The following is an 18537-nucleotide window of genomic DNA, read 5'->3' on the forward strand; positions in this document are numbered from 1 at the left end:
CACCAAAATACCACAAAAACAGTCTTTATGCCACATACTGAAATTCTTCTCCTTTGAAATCTCTTGGGCCAGGTCTACACAGTTGAAATTACTCCCAGCAACTAAGTCTTCCATATTCCTTCTTGGATGACCCATTAAGCCCCATTTAAAGCATTCCACTGCTTTCCAAATCCAAAGTCCCCAAGTCCACATTCTTTCAAATAAAAGCATGGTCAGGCCTATCACAGCAATACCCGATTCCCAGTACCAACTTCTGTATTAGTTAGGGTTTTACTGCTGTGAACAGACACCATGACCAAGGAAAGTCTTATAAAAAAAAAAAAACAACAACAACAACATTTAATTGGGGCTGGTTTACAGGTTCAGAGGTTCAGTCCCTTATCATCAAAGTGGGAGCATGACAGCATCCAGGCAGGCATGGCACAGGTAGAGCTGAGAGTTCTACATCTTCAGGTTCTTACACACATTCTGCTGGATTATATAAAGAATGTATTCCTCAGCTCATTGAATCTTTAAAGAAGTCTATATAGTTTGTGCTGAGGGCTCCCCAGAGATAATGTACATAGAGGAAAAATGAGGAAAGAGAGTGTCAGGATACCTGGTTCATCTGGGTTCAGCTTTCAAGGCAGAGCAGAGTTGACCAGTGACTGTACTTATTCCCAGCTGCAGAGATTTTTTTTCCAAAATGCTAATGAAACTTGTAAGGATAAATATATTACTATTACAATTCAAGGGCTTGAAATATCATGAATAATAATAAAAATACACAGAAAGTACAAAGATATGAATTCTTCTTCAAAGAGAACTGTGTTAGTTTAATACTCAAGATAAGGCTCCAACTCACAATCTATCCCTCACTCCTTCACATAGTGTTGTAAAATTACTGCACACCAACACATTGCATCATGAGGCATTACTGCATAGCTGTTTACTTCAGGTTTAACTTTTACTTCCTAGATGGACCAAGGAAACTCACAAGGCTAGGGTAGCTCACCAAACTTAGAATACTCACAAGACTTTGTTCCCAGGGAGATATAAGCAGTAAACACTTCTGGGGCTAGAAGAGATGCTTCCTATTTCATTAAACTCTGTCTCCAAATTGAGCAGAGAATGCCAGTGTGCTGTTTAGTTTCCTTTCAGGTTGATGCACACCAGAGTAATATGGGAAGATTACAAAATAGCACAAGAAGAAAAATGCCAAAAGTCCTATAATGGCCAAAACATCAAATTGTGGGATGTAGAAAAATACAGAAAGCTGCAAGACAGAAAGATGAAGGCACTTATAAATGCAGACCCATTAATTTAGCAACAGAATTTTCAGAAGGATTTAGACCAATGTTATGGGAGTTTTGAACAAAACCAGATATAAAGCCAGACAACTACAGCCAAAAAAAACTGTCAATCGTATTTGAAAGTCAAGGGAAAGTTTTTCATAATAAACACAGATTCAATTAATTTACTAACATAAAGCCAGCCCTACAGGATACTGGAAGGAATACTTAAGTCTGAAGAGATGGTTAAATGCACCTAAGAGATCTTACCAAAAGCAATCTACAGATTCAATGCAATTCCCATCAAAATTCTAACACAATTTTTAACAGGCCTTGAACGAAAAAATTTCAACTCCATATAAAAAAACAAAAAATGCAGGATAGCTTTAAAAAACTCCTGTAAAATAAAAGAACTTTTAGAAGTATCACTTTCCCTGACTTCAAGCTGTACTCCAAAGCAATAGTAATAATAACTGCATGGTATTGATATAGAAACAGATAGGTTAATAAATAAAATCAAGGTCTGCATGGAGCCGTATTTTCAGGTGTCTGTTCCACAGGATGGGGTTCATGAAAGTTGTCAAGAACAAGGCCTACTTTAAAAGATACCAAGTGAGATTTAGAAGGCGGCAAAAGTATTTGTGAATTGTACCACACATCTTTTAATATAGTCTTTTTACCATCTGGAACATTTGCTTTTAAGTATGAGCATAACACAGTAAACACATATCTGTTCACAAGTCTTGCTCTATGACGCTTTTGTGACTACTGTTGGAAACATCATTCACAATCATTTTATTCTGTCTCTGGATATAAACCACTCTCGAGCCATGAATGCATTATGTTGGTTTTTCCACCTCTATCACCACCATAATATTCACCATGGGTGGATAATTGTACTGTAATATATTTCTACTATACCAAACAACATAAAAAAGCAAGTGTTTAATAAATACTTATGGAATCAATAAATTAAAGATGAGTTATTAATATTAATAAGAAAGAAGGTGGCAAGAGGGTAAAACTGACTACATTGCATGGAAGCGATTGGTGATCCCGGACAAGAATAAGTACAACACACCCAAATATAGGATGATAGTTCATGTAACTCACAGAGATATCATCTGCCAGATTGCATATGCCGGTATAGAAGGGGATATGATCGTCTGTGCAGCATCTGCACATGAACTTCCAAACTACAGTGTGAAAGTTGGCCTGACAACTTATGCTGTAGCCTATTGCTGGCCGGCAGGCTTCTGAATAGGTTTGGCACTGACAAGATCTATGAAGGCCAAGTGGTGGTAAATGGAGGTGAACACAATGTTGAAAGCATTGATGGTCAGCCTGGTGCCTTCACTTGCTTTCTGGATGCAGGTCTTGCCCAAACTACAACTGGCAATAAAGTTTTTGAGGCCCTGAAGGGAGCTATGGATGGAGGCTTGTCTGTCCCTCATAGGACTGAAAGATTTCCTAGTTATGACTTTGAAAGCCAGGAGTTCAATGCAGAGGTACATCGGAAGCACATCATGGGTCAGAATGTGGCAGGTAACATGTGCTACCTAATGGAGGAAGATGAAGATGTGTATAAGAAACAGTTCTCTCAGTCCATCAAGAACAATGTAACTCCAAACATGATGGAGGAGATGTATAAGAAAGCTCATACTGCTATATGAGAGAATCCAAACTATGAGAAGAAGCCCAAGAGAGCAGTGAAGAAGATGTGGAATCATCCCAAAATGTCTCTTGCCAGAAGAAAGACTGAGTTGCTCAAAAGAAGGCAAGCTTCTTCAGAGCTCAAGAAAGGGCTGCTGTAAGCTAAAGCAGTTTTCTATTATGAAGATTTTTTTCATAAAGACAATAAACATATTGATCAAGCAGATATACCAACTCAATACCCAGAAATAAACTCACACACGTATGGACATTTGAGTTTTGACAAAGAAGGCAAAACCATACAATGGAAAAAAAAAAAAAGAAAGTGTCTTTAACAAATGGTGCCAGTCCATAATAATCACCCATGCACAAACTCAAGTCCAAGTGAATCAAATACCTCAACATAAAAAATGGATAAACTAAATCAAAGAAGGTGAGTAGTAGTTTTGAAGGCATTAGTACAGAAGACAAGTTCCTGAACAGAACATCAATGGCTCAGCCACTAAGATCAACAATTAATAAATGAAACCCCATCAAACTGAAAAGTTTCTGTAAGGCAAAGGATAAGAATCAATATGACAAAATGGCAGCCTACATATTGTGATAAATCGAACCTGCCAGATACATGTCATCCTCCTGGTCCACAACTGTGCCCAGGAGCAGATTGGGTGCTCCAGAAACCCCATACCATGCCAACACCCAGAGATAGCTTGATTCCCAAGAAGTCTGTCATAACCAGGCTCTTAGGTGAGATACCCCTGCTCCAATATCTTACCCAATTTTTATCCCCTCATGTTCTACCTAAGGCAGGATATATTCACCTTGTTGGAGACACATCTTCTGGCCTGAAACACTCTGTTCAGGGCAGAGCCATCACTTCAGACACTTCCCACATCCAGAGACAGCTTGACTCCCAGAAAGTTCATCATAAGCAGGCTTAGAGGAGGGACAGGCTACAGTCAGAGAGAGCAAGGCCAGTGAACACCAAAGATAAACAGATGGGGAAAGTCAAATGCAAGGATATAACTAAGAGAAACCAATGCCATTTGGCACCATCAGAGTTCAGTTCTCCCAACACAGCAAGCCAGGATACATGAACCCACATGAAAAGAGAGACTCTTACCTAATATCCCATTTCATCAAAATGATAGAGGAACTTAAGGAGGACTTAAATAACTTCCTTAAAGAACTACAAGAGAGCACAGGTAAACAGGTAAAGAAATTGAGCAAAAACATCCAAGACCTAAAAACGGAAATAGAAACAATAAAGTAATCACAAAAGATGGCAACCTTGGAGATGTAAAAACTAAGAAAGAGATCAGGAGTCACTGATGCAAGCATCATCAACAGAATACAAAAGATAGAAAAGAGAATCTCAGATGTAGACAATACCATAGAAGATATTGAAATAACAGTACAACCCCCCCAAAAAAACTAACCCTCCCCAAAAAACAAACAAACAAACAACCCACAAAGTGCAAAGAACTCATAACCCAAAATATCCAGGAAATTAGGGGCAAAATGAAAAACAAACAAACTTAAGAATAACAGGAATAGAAGAGAGTAAAGATTGCCAATTCAAATGGCCACAAAATGTCTTTATCAAAATCATAGAAGAAAACTTCCCTAACCTAAAGAAGGAGATGGCCATAAATATTACAAGAAGTCTAGAGAACACTAAATAGATTGGAACAGAAAAGAAAATCCTCCTGTTACATAATAATCAAAAAAACCTAAATATATAGAACAAAGAAAGGTTATTAAAAGCTGTAAGGTTAAAAAAAAAAGGGCCAAGTAAATAAATGCAGAACTATCAGAACTATACAAATCTCAACAGAAACTGTAAAAGCCAGAAAGTCTTGGACAAATGTCATGCAGACTCTAAGAGGACACAAATACCAGCCTAGCATATTATACTCAGCAAAACTCTCAATCACCAAAGATGACAAAACCAAATTTAAACAATACCTTTCCACTAGTCCAGCACCTCAAAGGATAATAGAATAAAAACTCTAATACAAGAAGGGAAAATACACCCAAGAAAGACCAAGAAATTTATTATCTCACAATAAACCCCAAAGAAGAGAACTATACAAACATAATTCAACTAATAACCAGGAAAATATCAGGAACCAACAATCATTGCTCTCCAATATGTCTCAAAATCAATGGACTCAATTCCGCAATAAAAAGACATAGGCAAATAGACTTAACGCATAAACAGGACCCAGTATTTTGCTGCATACAAAATATATACCTGAGTGACCAAGAGAGATATTACCTCAAACTAAAAGGCTGAAAAACAAATTTCCAAGCAAATGGTCTCAAGAAAAAGGTGGAGTGGACATTCTAATATCCAATAAAATATACTTTCAACCAAACAATATCAAAAGAGATGAGGAAGAACAGTTCACACTCATCAAATAAATAACTACCAATTTGAACTCTCAATTCTAAACATCTATGCCCCAAATGCAAGGGCACAAACATTTGTAAAAGAGACATTACTGAAGCTCAAAGCACACACTTGAAACTCACACAATAAGTATGAGTATAGATGAGATAGAGATAGAGATATATGGATATACAGATATACGGATATACAGATATATACATATATATGTACATATACATATATGTTGAAATACTTGGAGCCTTCTGGCTTGAGCTTTGCTCTATTCATTCAGTTTATGAATATGTACATATCTGTACATCTGTCTGTCTATTTCATTGTGTACATGTATGCATGTATGTATGTATTTGTATGTATGAAGTTATTAGAGTCTGCTTTTTGCTTCATCCACTCAGTGTGTGTGTGTGTGTGTGTGTGTGTGTGTGTGTGTGTGTGTGTGTGTGTGTGTGAATTGTCTCTCTTTCCATTTCTATTTTGTGAGCCCCTTAGAGATAAGAGTTCATAGTTTTTCGGTGGCCACAGAGAGTATCAGTCCCAGTGAATCAAGCTTTGCTCCCATAGAGGGAAGTCTGCTGAGATATTTCTGTAATCCCTGGTTGTCATAGGCAGCAGCCCCACATCAGTAGCTATCTGGACCAACTCCAATCTGTCCCTGTTACAGCTGACCCCCCATCAACTGCTCTCAACACTGACCCCATCCCCCACAACTGCTTCATTTGACTCAGAAATTATCCTAGATTTACTTATAAACTTTTTACATTTTAATTATTTTAATTATTTACAGCCCAAATGTTTTCCTCCCTCTTTTGCTGCATTTCTTTTATGTAAGTTTACATTTCTTTAAATATGCATTTTCATATTTTAGTTTAAGCTAGATCTTGTGATTTTTGTACAGGAGTGATCTGTGCTGAAACACATTTGTCCATGTCTACATCTTGAAGTGTTTTCTTTACATTTCTATCCTGTGATCTTAGAAATTAGAGATTCATGTGAAGGTCTGTGATACATTTTCTTTCTTTGTTTCCTTTTTTTTTGGGGGGGTGGGGTTCGAGATAGGTTTTCAGGTTTTTTTTCTATGTAGCCCTGGCTGTACTGGAACTAGACCAGGCTGGCCTTGAACTCAGAAATCCACCTCCCTCTGCCTCCCAAGTGCTGGGATTAAAGGCATGTGCTACCACTGCCTGGCATTGTGATACATTTTCAACTGCCATTTACACAAGAGAAGAAATAGGCTCTAATTAATTCTTTACATGTTGATTTCTAATTTTCTCAGAAGTTTGTTTAATTTGTCTTTTCCCAAAAGCATTTTTGCCTACACTCATAGAGAATCAGATGGCTGAGTGTGTGTGCATTTGAATATTCATCTTCTACTTCACATCAATGGTCTATATCTTTTTGATTTTGTTACATTTCCACACTGTCCTTTCACCATGTGTTCATGTTATAATTAGATGTGCATTGTGATGCCCCCAGAATTATTCTTTGTACTATATTTTATTTTTTGCATTTGTGGTCTTTCATGTGTTCCCATGTCTCCTAGTGCCCAAATGTTGTTCCACACTCCAAATCTTCAGATGAAAATCCATAACCTGAAATAATTACAGAAGCAGGGAAAGTAAAAAAGGGCTATGAGCATGGCTGGTGGAGTGGGGGAGGGACATTTGAGAGAAGGATAGCAGAATATATGTGATCTGAATGGGAAAATGAAGGTATAATTTTGGATGAAGTGAGGTCAATGGAGATGGCAAGAAGAGTGAGGAGGAATAAGTAACACTAAGGAGGTTTGAAAATCCACAGTGTCTAAATTAGGGTTTCTATTGCTGTGAAGAGACACCATGGCCATGGCAACCTCTATAAGGGAAAACACTTAAATGGAGTTAGCTTATACTTCAGAGGTTTAGTCCATTATGGTCATGGTAGGAAACACGGGAACATGAAGGCAGACTTGGTTGTGGATAAGTGGCTCAGAGTTCTACATCTGGATTTGCAGGCTGGAGGAAACAATTGCCACAACGGGAGTAATTTGAGTATCTGAGATTTCAAAGCTTGCCCACATTGACCACTTCCTCTAATAAGAGCATACCTTCTTAAGATGCCATTCCCTATGGGTCTGCGGTGGTCATTTCTTTCAAGCCACCACATATAAGAAATCATATTATGTTGTATTTGCTTAAAATTACCCATTATACACATATGTATGTGGATAGAGGCAATGAAGTTTTCCTACTCGTTCCCTTCACAACCATAGACTGTCTTGCAGAAACTCCAGTGTCACATATTAAAAATCTCATTTGGAGTTTTGGCTTTGATTTCTAAGAGACTTTGAAAATATCATAGAGTATTACTGTTATGTTACCCTTGATTGCCTTTCATAAGTTGAAGGGAAAATCTCAATTGCTAAAGGTGTCATGTATTTGAGAGGCAACACTTTGGAGATTGGAGTTAGAAGTAATCTGAAATTCTCCTCTCTAAGGACTGACATTCATAAAACAAAAAAAGAAAAAACAACAACAAACAAATGAATGAAGGAACCAATCAGCCAACTAAACAAACCAACAACAACAACCAAAAAAACAAAACAAAAACCCAAAACCCCAAACCAGAAAGAAACAAAAAGCATAACAAATACAACAAAAAATTTCCCCAATCCCCTCAAAAAACAAACAAAAGAGAAACAAATTTAAAGAGTTTTGACAACTTATTTATGATTGCTGTCTAAAGATTTTAAAATCTTATGAGTGTTTTGCCTATATATATATATATATATATATATATATATATATATATATATACATACATACATACATGCACACAAAAACACACATACAGAGAGAGAGAGAGAGAGAGAGAGAGAGAGACATGTGCATCATATGGGTACCTGGTATAAGCCAGAAAAGGTGTGAGAACTTCTAAAACTAGAGTTACAGGGGGCTGTTAACCATCATATGGGTGTTGATGAAGAATCCACTGCAAGAGCAGTGAGTATTTTTAAAGGCTAAACCATTCACATAGAATCATTATCCTTCCTTCTCAAGCACAGGCGTGTTCATTAATAAAGGTAAACTAGTGACTGCTTGATGATTGTGTTAAAGATTGGAAGTTCTTAAAAATGACTACCCATAAGCCAGATGTGGTATTGAATACCTTTAGTCCTCATACTTTGGGAGCAGAGGCTGGCAGATCACTATGAGTTCTAGTCTAAGGTTGTTCCACATAGCCAGTTCTATACCATCCATGATGAAATATTAAGACTCTTTCAAAAACAAACAAGAAGAGGGGAAAAAAAACCAGAACAACAAGCAAACCTTCCCCAAAACAAACTCAGAGCTTGCCAAAAATGATCATCTGGCCATGTATGTTTATGCAAATGTGTAAGCCCAGAGTTTCTCTGTGTAGCTTTGTGTGTCCTGGACCTTGCTCTAAAGACTAGGTTGAACCCAAACTGAGAAATCCACCTGTGTCAGCCTTCTCAATTTTGGAATGAAAATTATGGTCCATCAGGCAATGCTTCCAGAGGTTTTCTTAACTCGTGAAAGGTACGTCCATCTGTCTAAGCTTTTTAGAGACACAACATAAAAAACTTAAGGGAAGACCACCCTAGGCTTGTCTGTTGCTGAACATGGGAATAGAGAAGCTTCTTGCATTTGTGGGGTGACAGCTGGTAGTCTGCTTCCCAATCTTTCTGGTATCAAAGGAGTTGAGAACCTAAGGCTCAAAGACTCTCAGAACCTCCATTGCATAGTAAAGAGAATGAAATGTTGCCTTTTAGAGGAATAATGCTGTGGGTTGCCCTGGAGCTGTTTGTATTTTGATGTTAATTCGGCTTTCTCAGGAGGGGTTGCCTACAACCTACAAAGGTGGTCTCACCAAAACTTCTCCCCATTGTGACTGGCCAAATAAAGGTTAGAGCCAATGATTGGGTAGTGGAAGGAAAAGGTGGGATGTGAGGTCCCAGAGAAGGAGGAAGAGGAGAGAGAGAAGAATGAAGGAATAGGAATTTGAAGGAAGATGGAGCAGAACCACATAGACTGGAGAAGCCAAAAGTAGCAACCGGCCTCATATCAGGGGAATAAATTAGTATTGTGGTAAGTCTGCCCAATCTAGGCACATACCTTATAAATATAATAACTGGGTTGTGTGTGTGTGTTTTTTTTTATACAGGCTTATTGAGGTAAGAAATTACTGCAACAGAATCATGTAGTACCAAAGAATGAACTAGGGCTGCCAGTTCTCCTCACTGGGAGGCTTGCTGAAGGTGAGTGCTGGGTCAGTCCTACCAGGGCAAAGCTTCTCAGTTTGTATTTGTACTTTAGGAATCCTCTGGTTCTCAACTTCAAGGAAGCATGGCAAAGACTTCAGTTGTCACTGTCACTCTGTCAGAAAATCGTGCAGTGTCTTGGCCCTTGAAGTGCAGCTTCCTTCTTCCATAGTTATTACCTTTGCTTTGGAAAGAAGTTAACCTAGCAGTCATTAGGGTTTATCCTTTCAAAACAAAGATGTGATCCAACAAGACAAACAACGAAAAAAACAAAGAAAAGCGACATAAAATCCCAACTAGCTTCTTGAACTAGTTTCTTGTTTCCCCAGAGCCCTCCTCCTCTGCCCACATTTCTAAGCTATGAACCAGCTAAGAGGCCCCCTTGGGCCTGACATTCAGCATCTAAAGACAATAAGAGAGCATTTTGGAGGAGTGAATGTATGAATCAGAGGAACATTGGACTTTTGTGATGCATCTATTTTCTTTAAGATTGATGTGATTGTTAGCATGTTAGCATTCCTTCTAGGCTCACCCAGCAATTCCCTAGCAACAACCAGGTAGGCCTGGCTTGCTATAGAAGGGACCGTTTGGCCTCCCTTTGCCCTCTCTGACTTTCTGACTCTCTTCTTTCTCTGACTCCTTCTCCCACTTTATCCTTCTCCTCTCTCTCTCTCTCCATGAGTTTCTGGCTAACCTCTTCTCTTTCTCTTTCTTTTTCTGTCCTTCTCTTTCTCTACCTCTACTCACTTCTCAACTCCCCTTCTCAACCCCCCTTTCCATGCACCCAAATAAACTCTGTTCTACATTAGACCTGTCATATGGCTGGTACCTGGTTGGAAGTGCTTCAGTATGGGCCTACTGAGGTACCCCTCTCACCATAACATACTGCGTTTTTCTAAACATACCCCTGGCTTAGTAAAAACACATCACTAATTATATTAAGAACCAGCTACAAGCAAGGCTCACAAATAGAGGAGGTTTCTGACGACTATAGGCTGCAAATCACACACTGAAGACTTTATTCTCTACTTTATTTTAGTTCCCCTAATTGGTAAGATCATGTGGTACTTGTCTACATGCATCTGACTTATCACTGATAGGTTATTTTTCCACCACTGGTGAAATAAGCCAATTCAAGCCAGATTAGATTATAATACAAGAAGGTTTATTTGGGAAGCAAATTATTTCGGGTGGGTGAGTTCACTGAGCCCAAAGATTGAGGACAGGTAAATTGCTATGGGGAAAGGGGTGTATGGAGGGAGAGAGAAAGAAAAATGGGCGAGTATGCAGAGAGAAAAGAGAGAGAATCCAAAATGTCTGGATTGTATAGGGAAGAGCCTCTGGGGACAACCCAGCTCCTGGGCTGGAAAGTTCAGGGTTGTGGGTAGACTATACCAGGCAGGAACTGAGGGATGTTGGGAGACCCTTGAGTCCAGGTGTGATTTGGTATGTAAAATATGCACCTCGGTCCCTTGCCCCAGCTCTGAAACCAAACAATCATATTTAGCATAATATCTCACAGGTCCATGCTAATGACAGATAATGTGTCCAGCATATAGAAGTTATAAACTTTGAGGAGGTGTTTATACTAATCCAATTGCCAAATCTCTGGTAATGTATCAGATGGACTTAGTTTAATTCCATTTCCAGAATCCCCTCACTATCTGCTACATATTTGGATTTGTAACTAATTTTATCATGTATTCAAATTTTAAATTTATTTTCTGATCAAGATGTTATTTTATTGTTTTCCGATCTATTCTAACTTTTACAGAGAAATTAAAAATATTTACCGTATGTTCTACTCAGAGTCCAGGCCATCCTTGGTTATGCTGTATCAACAGTTACATATCTACTTTCTACTAGTTTTTTAATTTTTAAAATTAAATTTAAAGTTTATTTTGTATGTCCCTGTGTGTGTGTCCATGTGAGCATCTCAGCATGCCTGTGGAGGTCAGAGGACAGCATGTGAGAGTCAGTTTTCTTCTTCAGAGTCAGATCAGGCAGGCTGGGTATCATCAGGTTCTTTTACACACTGAGTTACCTCTCCAGCCCCCTGTCTATTCCTAATGCTGAACAGCCTCTCCATCACTCAGATTAAACACATCTTTCTTCACTCCTTCTCCATGTTTTTATATCACTTCTTTTGAGTCAACTTGTATAAACTGATTTAGAAGGTGCTTGGTTTGTATGTGTCTGGTCCTTTGTGATAGACACTAGGAAAAAAGGTCTAACAAAAGAGCTGTGAGACTAAGAGAAGCAGTGGATGTTACCTATGGACAAGTCACATTTACATCACACAAGGAAGTGGGGGGAGAGTGAAGAGACCTGCTTGTCTTACAGAGAACTCTGGTTCCATACCCTATACCCACATCATAGGATACATGACAGCTTGCAGCTCTAATTCCTAGGACCAAATGCTCTCTTCAGGCCTGTAAGGACACCAGTACAAATATGACATACACTCACCCAGACACATGCATATAAATATAATTAGAAAACAAGCTATTTAATAGTCTGTAGCACAATACAGTACACACCAGTTACTTAAATTGTTTTGTGTATATAGTGCCACCAAGCAAATTATAAATAGTGTTCATCATTGTAAAGTAGACCCATGAAGTTCCCAGTGTTTACAGTCAGTTACGACTGAAACATTTTTTAAAAATATGGTAAAAACATACCTCTAGTCATTAAAATATCTCACCATCAATATTTATAACTTTAAGTATTTTTCAAAATGTGTCCATCAGATTCTTAGAAACATGTCACTATCTTACTGTATGGATCCAATTTAAGTACATAAGCAGCAACTTTTCATTTAAATATATGTAGAGTTAGATCCTCCCAGTGCTCCTTGGTGCTACAGAGCTGCACAGAGCTATGGAGAGCACCTGGGCAGTAACAAAGGGCAGCTGCAAAGCAGACTTGCTTACCTTTGGTCACACTCAATGATTTATTTTGAATGAGACAAATGTACATTTTTTAAATCAACATAGTAACCACAGTTGAGTATAAAATAAAACTGTACTGTGTATTTGTTATCTAATTTATTTCATATATCTAGTGTTTATACCTGCAAAGAATTTTCACAAATATAATGCCAATGAAGTGATCCAGGGCATTTAAATTCTGTGACTGTTACATTTTGGCGTCTAATAACTGAATTCACAGTACATATTGTTCTTTCTTAATTCTATAAAATATTTTCTATGGATGGATACTTAACACTTTGAAGTCCAAAATACCCTTGTGGCATTAGTATTTAGAAAGCACATTGTCTAGTACAAGCTCTGGAATTTCTTGGATAACATGATCAGAGCACTATGAATTTGGATAAAATTTATCAAGTCTTGGTAGTAGTAAAACCAGTTTTACAAATCCTTATTAGAACCATTTTTTAAATTTTATTTTATTTTATTTTATTTTATATTTTTAGTGCTGGAGTGCTGCAACGAACCCCAATTGTGTCTCTTTTAACTCTTTAACCATAACTTTAATTTCACCTAAAGTATCAGAATCCACAACTCCAGGGACCACCTCAAAGTTTTTCTTATAATTTGAACTATGTCCTATGATAAGACCTACAGTCCCTGGAGGCAAGGTCCCCGATACTGAAGTAGAGATGAGATGCACACCATCCCAACTAGAATTTATAACATCTGTTAAGGCTGCCAGGTCTAACCCCACATTCCCCAGGGTAGCTCTAGGTAAATGGTGGATAGTAAATTCCAGAGCCTCTGGATTAAGAGGAATGGATTCTTTACCACCCTCTTGACTCTGTGCCTCTCTTTTCCTGAGGCTAAGAGACTGCCCCCTATCTAATTTTTTGTCTCACTATTCTTTCCTGCTTCTTTAGTGAGCAGAGTCCCAACCTTATGGAACTTTGATTTACATTCATTTTTCCAGTGCTTTCCTTTGCCACAGTGTAGGCAGGGACCAGGAGGAAGGCCCTTCTTGTTTCCTGAGGGATTTTTACAATCCTTTCTCAGGTGTCCCAGTTTTCCACACCTGAAACATGCGAGTACAAAGCTCAAGTCCAAGTGGATCAAAGAACTCCACATAAAACCAGAGACATTGAAATTTATAGAGGAGAAAGTGGGGGAAAACTTCAAAGATATGGGCACAGGGGAAAAATTCCTAAATAGACCAGCAATGGCCTGTACTGTAAGATCAAGAATCAACAAATGGGACCTCATAAAATTGCAAAGCTTCTGTAGGGCAAAAGATATTGTCAATAGGACAAAAAGACCACCAACAGATTGGGAAAGAGTTTTTACCAATCCTAAATCTGATAGGGGACTAATATCCAACATATACAAAGAGCTCAAGAAGTAAAATGGGGCACAGAGCTAAACAAAGAATTCCCAATTGAGGAATACCAAAGAGCTGAGAAGCACTTGAAAAAAACGTTCAACATCCTTAATCATCAGGGAAATGCAAATCAAAACAACCCTGAGATTCCACCTCACACCAATCAGAATGGCTAGGATCAAAAATTCAGGTGACAGCAGATGCTGGCGAGGATGTGGAGAAAGAGGAACACTCCTCCATTGCTGGTGGGATTGCAAGCTGTACAACCACTCTGGAAATCAGTCTGGAGGTTCCACAGAAAACTGGACATAGTAATACTGGTAGATCCCGCAATACCTTTCATGGGCATATACCCAGAGGATGTTCCAACTGGTAATAAGGACACATGCTCCCCTGTTCATAGCAGCCCTATTTATAATAGCCAGAAGCTGGAAAGAGACTAGATGTCCCTCAATAGAGGAATGGATACAGAACATGTGGTATATTTACACAACTTCATTCCCTTGGGAACACTTTTCATTCCCGTAAGTATTTTTGACATAGGCACTGAATTTCTCTCATTTCATTGCTGCAGCGTAAGTTATCCCTTGAATTATGGCTGGTGAGGCATCAACACATGCCTTAATGTAATCTTGTAGGGAACCTATCTTATGGATTGGTCTGATCAGGTCTTGGCACAAGGTGTTCGCGTTTTCCCAAGCCAATTGTTTTATTAATATATCAGTTCCTTCTGAGGGAAGAAGCATTCTAGAAACTGCCTCTTCCAATCTAGCCACAAAACTCTCATAAGACTCATAGTGCTTTTGCCTAATTCCTGAAAGGACAGGGTAAACTCTGCCAGCTCCAATTTTCTCCAACACTGCCTTTGGAATTTTTAGTCGTGCTGCTGGTTTAGCACAGTCCTTTTGCCCAAGAAGCATGGACATGATGGGCTTCCACATTTCGATGAAGATCTTTCCTGTACTAGATTCCTGTCCTTCTCTTCATACTCTGTTCCCCAGAGAACATAATCTCCGGGAGCGAGAGTAGCCTTTGCTGTTTGATGCCAATCATAAGGAGTAAGCCACTGGTTTGCTACTACATCCAAAACCTGTAAGGTGTAAGGTGCAGTGGGGCCCAGTGTCTTTACTACTGACTGTAATTCCTTAAGAGTCTTTAACCGCAAAGGTTCCCATTGTGGCTCACTACATTCTACACAAATTACTGGGCAAATGTGTTGGGAGCCGCCCCCACATTCGCCGTCACAAGATGGCGCTGACATCCTGTGTTCTAAGTGGTAAACAAATAATCTGCGCATGTGCCAAGGGTATTTTACCACTACATGTACTCTGCCTTTACTCGGCCATGGGCTGCAGCCAATCAGGGAGTGATGCGTCCTAGGCGAAGGATAATTCTCCTTAAAGGGACGGGGTTTCGCTTTCGTTTTGGGGGGCTTTCGTTTTTGGGGCTTGGGGCTTGCGCTCCTGGCTCCTGAAGATGTAAGCAATAAAGTTTTGCCGCAGAAGATTCTGGTTTGTTGTGTTCTTCCTGGCCGGTCGTGAGAACGCGTTTAAGACAAATGAGAGTAAAATCTTATTGTCTTATTGCCTCTGCCACAGCAGCGTCAAAATCAACCTGTGGCAAAAGTCGACCCAGTTTTGGTATAGGTTTAAGCAGGGCTGGTGCAACAATTAAAGACTCCTCCCCACTGCTGCCCCAATGGCTATGAAAATGATCTCTTCCTCCTTTTAGTTCACACTTTGCCATTTCCTCAGTAAAATCCCATTCATCATCAACTTCATCATCAGTTGTCTCTGATTCACATTTTTCTAGCCTTTTCTCTTTTTTGCCTGTATAGAACGATTTCTTTTTATAAGCAGATGGTCTCACTTTATAATCATCAGAGGGCTCTGAAGGAGCTTCCTCTACAAGAAATTCTAAGTCCATTTTCTCAGTCAATAAATCCCTCATTCGTTGCCACATAATAAGGGGATTATTGGGGATTTCCCTAGATGAATTTTCTTCATGGAGCTTCCTCATATCTTTACCTACTCACTTCCAATCCGCCAATGTCAAGCTTCCCTCCTCTGGAAACAAGGGACTGGTTTTTTTGCACGAAATCATAAAATTCTTGTAAGGATTTATCCAAGACCTTTAGGCCTCGGCCAGACAGCATGTGCTTAAAGACTGACATTTGAAACAGCCGTTTCCTTTTCGATTCCAATTGCCCAATGGTAAAGCTTATTCATCCTCCTCAAACTGATGAGCCTTTATCAGTGGGCCTGCAGCACCCTGACGAGATCCTATCCTTGCTTGAGATATAAAGAAGAAATAGAAAAAGAGATAAAGTCTTACCTGCCCAAAGTCCCTGTTAGAAGGCTTGTTTGTCATTCTTGCCAACTCTTTGCCCACTTGTCTGGTGTTGGGGCCGACCTGTGGCTCTCATGTCTGGGTTCAAGCCTGGGAGGCATCTTGGAACTGAACAAAAAGAGAGAATCTAGGTGGGTAGAGAGAGAAATGGAGCCAAGACAGTATTCTGATCAAGACTCAAATTTTTAATGGTGGACACGCTTTATAAAGGAGAGGGGAAAGCCCATTCCCACCAAATCATCCTTGGAGCCCAGCTGCAGGTGACCACTTGTAGGCTCCTGAATAGCTAGGCTGACTCCCAGCAGGTAGCAGCAGTGGCAGTGGCAGAACAATAGAGTGATCCAGGGAGGCAGGCTACATCCTAGGTGATCTCCTTAGTGGTAAGCAAAGTCAAGGTCTGGCTCAGCTGGCTTCAGGCTTGTGGGGGGAGGTTACAGTCTGGAACCCTATTTTCCCACAGATTGAGAGAGGCCGACTGGGGCCCATCCATGGCACTGGACCATTGTCTGGTCTTCCAGAGAAACCAGGTTCATTTCTAGCAACCAAACATTAGTACAAAAAAAAAAAAAAAAAAAAAATCCCTGTAACTTCTGTCAGTCACTGCGTGTTTGATGATCTCTTCAAGCTTCTACAGGCATAGGACATACATGTGATACACAGTTATAAATGAACACAAACTATTCAGACAATAAATTAATACAAATATAGAAAGGTTAGAAAAATCTGTTAAAAAGGGTGGCAAACAGAGAATGAGATGTCTATATCACTGTAATTTGCTATGGTCTTTTTCTCAAGTCTGTGAAACAATAGGAAGACTGTCTGAAAATAAACACATGCTTAAACTACTTTGTGGGGTTTGTCTTATCCACAATATTGTAGAACAGAGATTTCTTTGACACTTTTGGACATATAAATCAGAGACATTTACTCAATTTCTCCCAATGAGCATGCCAAAATTTACTCAGAAGCCCGTCCCTGTGAATCAGCACAAAGGGGCTTAAAGTTGGATAACAAAGGGTCAGAAATTCTCGAGTATTTATCATCAGGGTGTTGTCTTTTGAAGAGATGTTTATAATTAAAGAAAAGGCACAATCTGTCCAGTAGAAGAAAACAAAACAGAGCATCAAAAGGAGGACACTTTGAGCAGCTCTCAGCTCAGGGGGAGTTCTGTAGAGAAACTTAGAGTTCTGAAGGTAGAGGACATGATGGTGGTGCTTATGGAGTAGAAATACCATGTAGCCACTGGCCCCTCCCATGGCAACCTGAAACTGCATCTCTCAGGACCATGAGGATGAGAAAAATCCATTTTATTTCCTGATTTTCTACTGTAAAATAGCAAGAATTCTCATAATTTATTTGTTGTGATATATTCAGACTTGTACTTCTAATGGAATGAATTAGGTTTATACTGATTAAAGCATTGAGTATCCAAAAGGATGAGAAGAATGGAAGGATGTGCCATGCAGACTCTGGCCTGAGTCTGTTCCACCCAGATGCTCTGGGACTGATGATGACAGCCTGGACAACAGTGAGGAAACTGCTGGTGCAGATGGAGAGGCCCCGGGCCACCCTCTCCAGGTAAACAATGATCTTACAGCCTATATCATCTAAGAAATTTCTCAATCCAAAAGCTAAAATAGTCTTTGGCAATCCTTTGGTAAGAAGTATTAGGATGTTTGTAAAAGCCAGATGGATCAGAATAAGGTATATGGGTTTCTTCTCAGAACTTCCCCAATAACTGAAAGTATAATTCACAGAAACAAACATGTTCCCCAGAGTACCGACCACAGTCATAAAGAGAGAGATTTTATTTACCTTATTAATATACTTCAAAACCATTTCTTTCTTTCTAGGTAGAAAAACATGTGTCCAGGATGCAAACACTTTTTGGAGGAAGTTGCTGCAATTGTAGACTTGGGTCTGGACAGCACATTTTGCACAATAGCATATTCTGGAGTCAACAAAGCAGGGACAGAGACAGGTAATGTTGCAGTTTAGGTCTCTGAAACTTGCCCTTCTTCCTGTGGTCTCTAGGATATTTTGAGTGTGCAGAGAGGAGAGTTTGGGAGCTGGTGTTTAATCTAAAATTTAAAAGAAATACCTTTGAGCTTTACACTAGCAAAATTGTCTTGTTCAATTCTCTCTCTCTCTCTCTCTCTCTGTGTGTGTGTGTGTGTGTGTGTGTGTATGTGTGTGTATGTGTGTGTGTGTGTGAGAGAGAGAGAGAGAGAGAGAGAGAGAGAGAGAGAGAGAGAAAGAGAGTGAGTCTGTCCATCTCT

At 39.3% G+C, this 18537-nt stretch overlaps 2 pseudogenes; one reads left to right on the forward strand and one right to left on the reverse strand.

The window, feature by feature from the left end:
* Positions 1-1826: 1826 nt before the first annotated feature.
* On the forward strand, positions 1827-3090 carry Gm11307 (annotated as a pseudogene).
* On the reverse strand, positions 17173-18097 carry Vmn1r-ps111 (vomeronasal 1 receptor, pseudogene 111; annotated as a pseudogene).

The sequence above is a fragment of the Mus musculus genome, chromosome 13, assembly GCF_000001635.26.
Source record: "Mus musculus strain C57BL/6J chromosome 13, GRCm38.p6 C57BL/6J".
Classification (NCBI taxonomy): Eukaryota; Metazoa; Chordata; class Mammalia; order Rodentia; family Muridae; genus Mus; species Mus musculus.